Source organism: Vitis vinifera, chromosome 3 (assembly GCF_030704535.1).
Source record: "Vitis vinifera cultivar Pinot Noir 40024 chromosome 3, ASM3070453v1".
NCBI classification, from domain to species: domain Eukaryota; kingdom Viridiplantae; phylum Streptophyta; class Magnoliopsida; order Vitales; family Vitaceae; genus Vitis; species Vitis vinifera.
In genome coordinates this window covers 11,268,457-11,277,343 of record NC_081807.1, presented here as the reverse complement: position 1 = coordinate 11,277,343, position 8,887 = coordinate 11,268,457, and the positions used below count along the sequence as shown (strand labels likewise).

The 8,887-nt window shown below is 31.4% G+C and overlaps 1 pseudogene; it reads right to left on the bottom strand.

Annotated features, from left to right (window-relative positions):
• Positions 1-1,512: 1,512 nt before the first annotated feature.
• LOC100248359 (L-type lectin-domain containing receptor kinase IX.1-like) lies at positions 1,513-3,710 on the bottom strand (annotated as a pseudogene).
• Positions 3,711-8,887: the final 5,177 nt, after the last annotated feature.

The window sequence follows — 8,887 nt, the reverse complement described above, 5'->3', positions numbered from 1 at the left end:
TTTATATATATGGACAGTATTAGGTTTTTTTTATTCATAATAGTAGTTGATTTTTTATCATTTAGTATTTGAATACGTTTGATTATTTAGAGATTGAACATATCAATACAAGTTATCGGTTGATATATATATATATATATATATATATATATTCTTTGTTGATGGTTTATATGAATAAGGTTATTGGTTTTCTTGCATTCATGATAATAATTGAATTTCTATCATGGTTGATATTTTATTAATTGTTTGATTGTTTGTTGGTTTTTTAGCATTTACATAAATATTGTTATTGGTTTTTTTATAATCATGATATTTTATTTTAATTTATTTTTTATATTTTATTCATTTTACAGTAAAATTTGAAATTAAAGATTAATATTTTTAATTTTAAAATTTATATAATAAAATTAATTTTAAAATTAAAACAAAATAAGATTATTTATTTTATAAATAATTATTTAATAAATTAATAACATTTTTTTTATTAAATCATTTTTCACATAAACAAAAATAAAAAAGATAAATATTATTTATCTTATAAATAAAAAAAATATCAAACTAAATTAATTTTATTAGTTGTAATTAATTGAATTATATCCATATTTACCGCTATGTTGAATCTTGGTTATATGGTGAGCAATTCCTTAAAACGTTGGTGTCAAAAAATATAAGATATTTAGATATATGCATTGATGCTTTGTTCCTACACATATTTCCTATTAAACCCATTCAGCTGTCTTTCAAAGAGTCAATGATGCTTTGTTGCTGCCTACATTTCCTATTAGACCCATTCAACGTCTTTGAAAAAGTCTAATCCATTGCTCTTACCTATTTCCTATTAAACCCATTCAATGTCTTTGAAAAAGTCTAATGCATTGATGCTTTGTTCCCACCTATTTCCTATTAAACCCACTCAACGTCTTTGGAAAAGTCTATTATGTAATCAGGCCGCTCAATTTCATTAAACTCAGATCAGGTAAACATCCATCCATTGGCAAGCCAAGCATGCTCAACACTGATACAGGCTTTCATATCCCCAAAAGAGTCCAAACAGGCGTTTTTCCTTTCTTTTCTTTTGTTTTTTCTTTACATAGAAGGGATTAGTAAACTTCTTGTATACTAATATAGCTTTAGACTATGATTTAGTCTAAATTTACTAAGGTTATGTTTGGTTCCGAAAAGTACCAAAAAAAGAAAAAAATGTAAAGGAAAATGGTTTTTTCATATTTGATTTCACTATAAAATTTTTTAAAGAAAATTAAATATAATTAAAATTAGTTAGAAATTTATACATTTTAAAATTATTTTATCTTTATATAATAAAGGAAATTAAGTGAAATGAGTTTGAAGAAACATATAAAAATAATTTATTAATTTTGAATCTATTTTTTATTTTCCTTCATTTTTTTCTTTTATTCCACTTTTTCTCTTTATTTTCTTTCTCTCATATTTTTCTTCAATTGATTACTATATAATGACTATTATTAATATTAACCGAAGAACGAATTGATCGACCAGAACACCATATATATGAAATCGGAGTTCACTATGATTCAAGGACAAATAGCATGAATTAACAAATTCAAAATAAAGAACCAACCCTGAATCATAGGGCTATTTCCGACCGGATTAGCGTGTGTGCAATACGGATGCAAATTGAGACAAGATTGGAGAAGATTCCGAGAACTTTGATGAGTCCGTGGTGCCATTAGAGGAGTTGGAAAACTGGGTGTGGTTTCTTTCAGAAACGCTAGTGCTATAGGATGTTTGCAGCGCTGGAGGAGCATAATACATGGGCACGGGCATTTTTATAGGAAGGAGAGGCAATAAAGCTTCAGAATTAAGGACACTAATTGCTTGCCTCATTGAAGGACGAGCATTGCAATCCGGGTGAGCACACCAAAGACCAACAATCATCAATCGTTCCATTTGTTGCTCATCATAATCTGCAGACAGTCTTGGATCAGCAGCTTCAAGAAGTTTTCCTACGCCATAGAGGTCCCAAACCCACTCCACCAATCTGATCTGATTTTCTTCGACCTTTGCTTCCACGGCTCTTCTTCCGCAGCAAATTTCCAATGCAACAATTCCAAAACTGTAGACGTCAGATTCCTTACTAGCCTTGCCTGTCACGAAACATTCAGGAGCCATGTAGCCCATGGTCCCTGATAAAACAGTAGTTTGTGACCCTTTACCATGATCAACAAGCCTGGCTAGCCCAAAATCTCCAAGCTTAGCATTAAAATCTGAGTCCAACATCACATTACTGGACTTGATATCCCTATGTACCACACACTGCTCCCATTCTTCATGTAGGTACAGAAGCGAAGAGGCCAAGCCTAGAGCAATTCTATACCTCATAGACCATGTTAACAAGGTTTTTTCTTCAAAAAGACAGGTGCTCAAGCTTCCATTTGGCAACAACTCGTAAACCAATAGGAGCTCTTCTTTCTTATGGCACCAGCCCATGAGCTGCACCAAGTTCCGGTGCCTCAATCGACAGAAGATCTTCACTTCAGATGCATACTCCTTCATCCCCTGCTGGGAGTTCCTTGATACTCTCTTAACTGCAACATAAGAGTTCAGTTCCCTCAGGAAACCTCTGTAGACCCCACCAAACCCTCCCTCTCCAAGCTTCTGCTCCTCTGCAAAGTTACTTGTCGCAAGAGCCAATTCATAAAACGAAAACTTCCTCGGTCCAGTGCCCTTCTCAAAATCTTCATCCATGGCTAGGTCAGAGTCAGCACCATCTTCTTGATCTCCCCCAGTATTCCTCTTCTTCCACATGTAATACCAAACCAATCCCAACCCAGCCACCACAACAAATGCACCAACACTCAATCCCACCATAAGTCCAGTCTTCTTTCCCTCTCCTGGTTCTACAGAACTGGGAAATTCCAAAGTTGAACTAAATTTCCATGAACAAATTTTGTTCATCTGGAATAAATCCCCTGTTGCGGCTGAGAAGCCAATACTAACGTTTTCAGGCAAGTATTCCCTCAGATCAACTTTGTAAGAGAGGCTCTGCGTAGTATTGGTACTGTTCGTAACCTCAGTAATTAGGACAACACTGAGATTATGTGAACTAGAAGTATAACTGATGGAAACATGATTTTTCTTTCCTCCCGTGATATTGCTGGACCATTTCACAGTTTTGACAGATATCATGGAGTTAATATCAATTCCAACATGATCACCTGCCGGATCTGCTCTTGTTGGGTTTCTAAATGTATCAAACTCCACTGCAATAAATTTAACTGGAGATAATTTTGTCTCGTTGTTTTCGTTGGCGAGACCAAGAGTTCCTCCCCACGTATCATTATGCAATTCGGTACCATTAAGGAAGAACGCAATTTCGTGAATCGATGACAAAGGAGAAATTGGTAGTGAAATCAGTTAGATTTCTGGAGGTCGGATCCCAGAGATACAACCGCTCGCTATACAAGGCTCGACCCCTGCTCTGAGTCGGGTCGTTGCCATACGAGTCTTTGGTCAATGTGATGCATCCTTCCGTTAAATCTCCAGCGTCTCCTTCAATTGAAATGTTATCGTTTCTTCGATCAAAGGTGGTGAAGTTGAAGGACAATGAAGTCGCAGAAGGGAATATTAGGAAGAAGAAAATGGAAATCATGAACAGATGAGAGGAGAGAAGTTTGTGAGATTCCATATGGGTAATCCCAGTGTTGCAGGTATCCATGGTTGACTACAGAGTCCTTCCCATTGTCTTCTAATTAGATGTATGCTTGCAGTTGCAATGGTTTTTCAAATCCTTAGTCCTCGTTTGCCAAAGGATTTTCAAATCGTTCGGCAAAGACCACAAAGTCATTTTTTAATCAAGTCGTGTTGAAATTTAATTTAATCCCGACAATCCTTGATTTGACTGGGGCCCATTTCATTCAGAATAATCATTTTGCCTTATAATAATATGTTACATGGTGAGGTGTTTGGACAAAAAAAAAAAAAAGAGTTTTATAAGAACTGGTGGGGAAAACTGGAGGAAAAATCACATAGAGAAAAAATTTATATATACAAGATAAAATTTGAAGAACAATAAAATAAAATAAAATAAAACAAAAAACAAAAAAATGAAAGAGAGATTTTTTTTATATCATCGTTTTAAGTTTTTTCATTTCATGATTAAATAATTAAAAATATATAAAATTTTAATTAATTTAAATAATATTTGATTTTCCATTTTTATATGTTTGTTAAAACATTTTCTTTTATTATATAAAGATTAATTAATTTAAAAATATATAAGTTTTAAATTATATTTGATTTTTCTTTTTTATTTCCTTAAAATAAATAAAATATAAGAAAATAATTTTTCTTAATATTTTTCTTTGTCATTTTTAGCATTTTCTATGAATCAAACTATTGAAAATCATTTTGTATTAACCAATTAAGTATCATTTTCCCTGTAGATTACATCTGAATTACTTGGTCCACTTACACTCTTTAATTCTTTGTTTTTATTATTTTTGTAAATTATTTTATTTTATTTTATTATTATTATTAGTATATTATATTTTTATTTTTATTTTCTTTTTTCTTTTTTTTTCTCTCTCCTCTCTCTTCCTTTTTCTCCTCATTCTTCCCACTACACCTACTCCCTTTACCCATTCGCCTCTACACGTTTAAGCCACCCCCCATGCACCCCTCCAACTTCTCTCTCTCTTTTGAATTTTTTTTCATTATTTTTCTCCACCCCCCATAGACTTATTCCTCTTGGCTTCCTAGCTCACAAGAGAGTCCTAAGGGTCTCCAATGGGCCGGGTTGGGCCAGCCGGCCCGAAGGAGTAAGGCCCATGGTCCAGCTCGTGGGCCCTCAAGCTGGGCGGGCTTGGCGGGCAGGCCTTGGGTAAAAATTAAAATACTTTTGAGTTTTGAAGGGAAGAGGATTCAAACCCCTTCCCTTATGGATCCATAAGCATTCAAGGAGAGCTAGCCACCAACTAAGCTGACCCTCTTTTGTGTAACTATTTTACATTAGTTATATATATATTAGAAATGTTGTATGATTTTTGAAAAAAAATAAAAGTGAGTTGGCTGTTCAACGGTCACATGACCGTTGAACATGCCACTCATAATTCATAAATATCAAATATATGACCGTTGAACAGTCTTGACATTTAAAAAAAAAAAAAATTAAATCCTAATATTTAAATCCCTATAAATATTAAATACCCTCAATTTTTTTCTATTCTCTCAACTCTTAAGCTCTCTCCCATTCCACAATATTTCTAATTATTGCATTTTGTCTCAAATTATTCAATATTATTGGTGGTGAAAAACAAGCATTGGTGGTTCAAAGAGTTCAAATTTGAAGGAATTTATGCTTTAGTTCTCTAATTTAGTAGCATACTTCACCTTTTCTTTTATTTATTTGTTACATTTTAATTTTACATTTATTATTTTTAGCATAATATTTTATCAATAATTATAATTATGACAAGTGGTTCTTGTTCTTCATCTAATGCATGTGATAGCAAAAAATTTACTTCAAATATATGGAATTTTTTTGATAGAATAGAAATAAATTTAGAAAATAATAAAAAAGAAATAAAAGCAAAATGTAAAATTTGTAACAAACTTCTTAGTGGTGGCTCAAATGCAGGTACAAGTCATTTAAAAAGGCATCATTAAATTGTAAAACTAAAAATAATGTAGATATTAGAAATTATATGCAATTAGGTAAAGATGAAAGTGGAAATTTAAAAACATTTTCTTATGATGAATCTTATTGTCGTGAAGAAATGATTGGTTATATAATAAGAGCAGAACAACCTTTCAATTTCATGGAAACTCATGATTATACGGGAACAATGCAACGAGCTGTTAATCCTCAGTTTCAAGGTTGCTTTGGAAATACAATTAAAAGAATTCTTATAAAAAATTTTGAAACACAAAAAGAAAATTTAAAATTTCTTTTTGCAAATTTTGAAGGAAAAATTTGTTTAACATCTGATATTTGGACATCTTTAACTCACAATGGTTTTTTTATGTATAACTGCTCATTATATTGATAATGAATGGAAATAAAATAAAAGAATTATTTCATTTAAAATAATAAATGCTCCACATAATGGTAAAAATATAGCATCTTTAATAAATGATGAAATTATAAATTTTGGCATTCGTGATAAAATATTTACAATAACATTAGATAATGCTTCTAATAATGATGCAGCAGTATCTAGATTAAAACGATATTGACAAATAAAAGAAGATCAATGTAAAATATTTCATGTGCGTTGTTGTGCACATATTTTAAATTTAATTGTAAAAGATGGATTAAAACACGTTGATGATACATTATAAAAAATTAGAGGCATTGTTGCGGGTCTTAATAGTTCTCAAGCAAAACATGAATTATTTTTTTATTGTTGCAAAATGTTAAATATGAAAAAAAGAAATATAAATTTGGATATGCCCACTAGATGGAATTCCACTTATAAACTTTTACAAACTATTATAAAATATAGAAAAGTAGTAGAACTATATGAAATACAATTAATTAGCAATGATTGTGAAGCAGATATTGATGTATTAAATGATTATGATTGGCATATTGCAGATCTTTTAAGAGATCTTTTTGAAGTATTTGATACTTCAACAAAAATTTTTTGTGGTGTATATTATCCATCTTCAAACCGAGTTGTCATGCAAATAACTAATATTTTTATTGTACTTCAAAAATATTTAAATTTGGATATATTTAATGATGCAATATTTGCAATGATAGAAAAATTTAGAAAATATTAGGGAGAAATACCTTTAATTTTTTATTTTGGTTTAATTGTGGACCCTAGATTGAAATTTGAAGCTTTGGATGAATGGTTAACAATTATTTATTTTAATGACCAAATAAAAATTGAAGAAATTAAAAATGAAGTAAATTCATTATTATATAATTTATATAACTATTATAAAGAAAAATATGGTGGTGATATTAGTTCTATTAAATTACCACTTACATCTACAAGCTCTTCATCTTTTTATAAAGGAGCTCTAGAAATGTTAAAAAGTCGAAAGAAGGCAACAAATAGTTCTCCAAACAACACAACTGATTTAGATAGATATCTTAATATTGATTTAATTTCATTTGAAGATGATGAAGATTTTGATATTTTAATATGGTGGAAATCACAACAACACAAATATCCTGTGCTTTCTATCATTGCTCGTGATGTACTAACAGTTCCTGTAAGTACAGTTGCATCAAAAGCTGCTTTTAGTGCAGGTGGAAGAGTAGTTAGTGATAAACAATGCAGCTTAGCGCCGGATTCTATTGAAGCAAATATATGTGTGAAAGACTGGGCAATAGCGGATAAAAGGATATTTGATTCTATTCAAGAAGAAAATATGCTTGTCGATATGGAAAAACTAAAATCATCAAGATCTTCATGGATTTGCGATAGTTCGCCATCACCGCCAAGAGATAATGATTAAAATATTTTACTAAATGTATGTCATATTTTTATTTTTATTTTTGTGGTTGAAAAGTACAAATGATTGACAAATAAGTAGGTGCCAACCTAGTTGGGATGTATTTATTTTGTAGTGATGTAAACTTTTCCCACATTTTCAAATGTAATGTATACATTCAATGAATAAAATAGTTAGCAATGAATATTTTTATTAATGTAGCCTTTTCTATTTCTTGAATATATTTTTTTTATATATATATTTTTTTTAAGTGGCGGGCCTACGGGCGGGCCAGCCCGCCGGGCCGGGCGCCGGGCCTAAATTAGGGCCCATGGCCTGGCCCATCTAGAAATGGGCTCGGGCCGGGCCATGGGCCGTGGGCCGCGGGCTTTTTGGAGACCCTTAGAAGAGACACACTACATGACCACACACCAGACGGCAAGCCCATTTTTTATTTTTTATTTTTGCTTCTCTCCTTGCTATCCCTTCCCACAAACTCCACTCCCGACACCTACACACGCCCGACCCCCATTTTCTCTTCCAATTTTTTTTTCTTCTTCCTACCCACACACTGCCACTCCCGACTACCACCCTCTCAACCCCATTTATTGTTATTATTATTATTATTATTATTATTATTATTATTATTCTTATTATTATTATTATTATTATTATTATTATTATTATTATTATTATTATTATTATTATTATTATTATTAATGCTAGCCCCCATTTTTTTTTCCATTTTTTTTCTCTCTTCTTCCTACCCACACACTGCCACTCTCGACTACCACCCTCACAACCCCATTTATTTATTTATTTATTATTATTATTATTATTATTATTATTTTTTTCCTACAAACCCATCAACCCTCACTACCATCGGTAGAATCACCGACCAGTCGTTGTCGACGAGCCACTATCGGCCGGTGATGCCCTCCTCTTTTCTCTCATTCCCTCACTTTCCCATCACACCAATTTTCTATTATTATTATTATTATTTATTTATTTATTTTTCTTGATTTGATTTTAATAGTAATTGTTGTTTGTGAGATTTGAATTATTGAATTAATATGTAATTTGGGTTAATTTGTTATTGGATAATTAATATGAAATTTGAGCTAATTTATTGTTGGTGAATTAATTTGGAATTTGTTAATCTGGGCTAAATTAGTTGATAATTTATATGGTTGGGCTCATTTGAATTATTTAATTTGGATATGATATAATATTGTGGTATATTGTGGATGTGGGTTTGGCTATTAAATTGAGTTGATTTTGGTTGTGGATTTAGGTTTGCATATTAAATTGGGCTTGGATTATGAGATATTAAATTTAGGCCTAATGAGATTTATTTTAATTTGTCATGTTTTGGGTTTGATTAATTGAGCTTATATTTTGGTTATTAATTTGGAAATTTTAGATTAGGGTCTATGACATGTGAGATATTTTTGTTGGG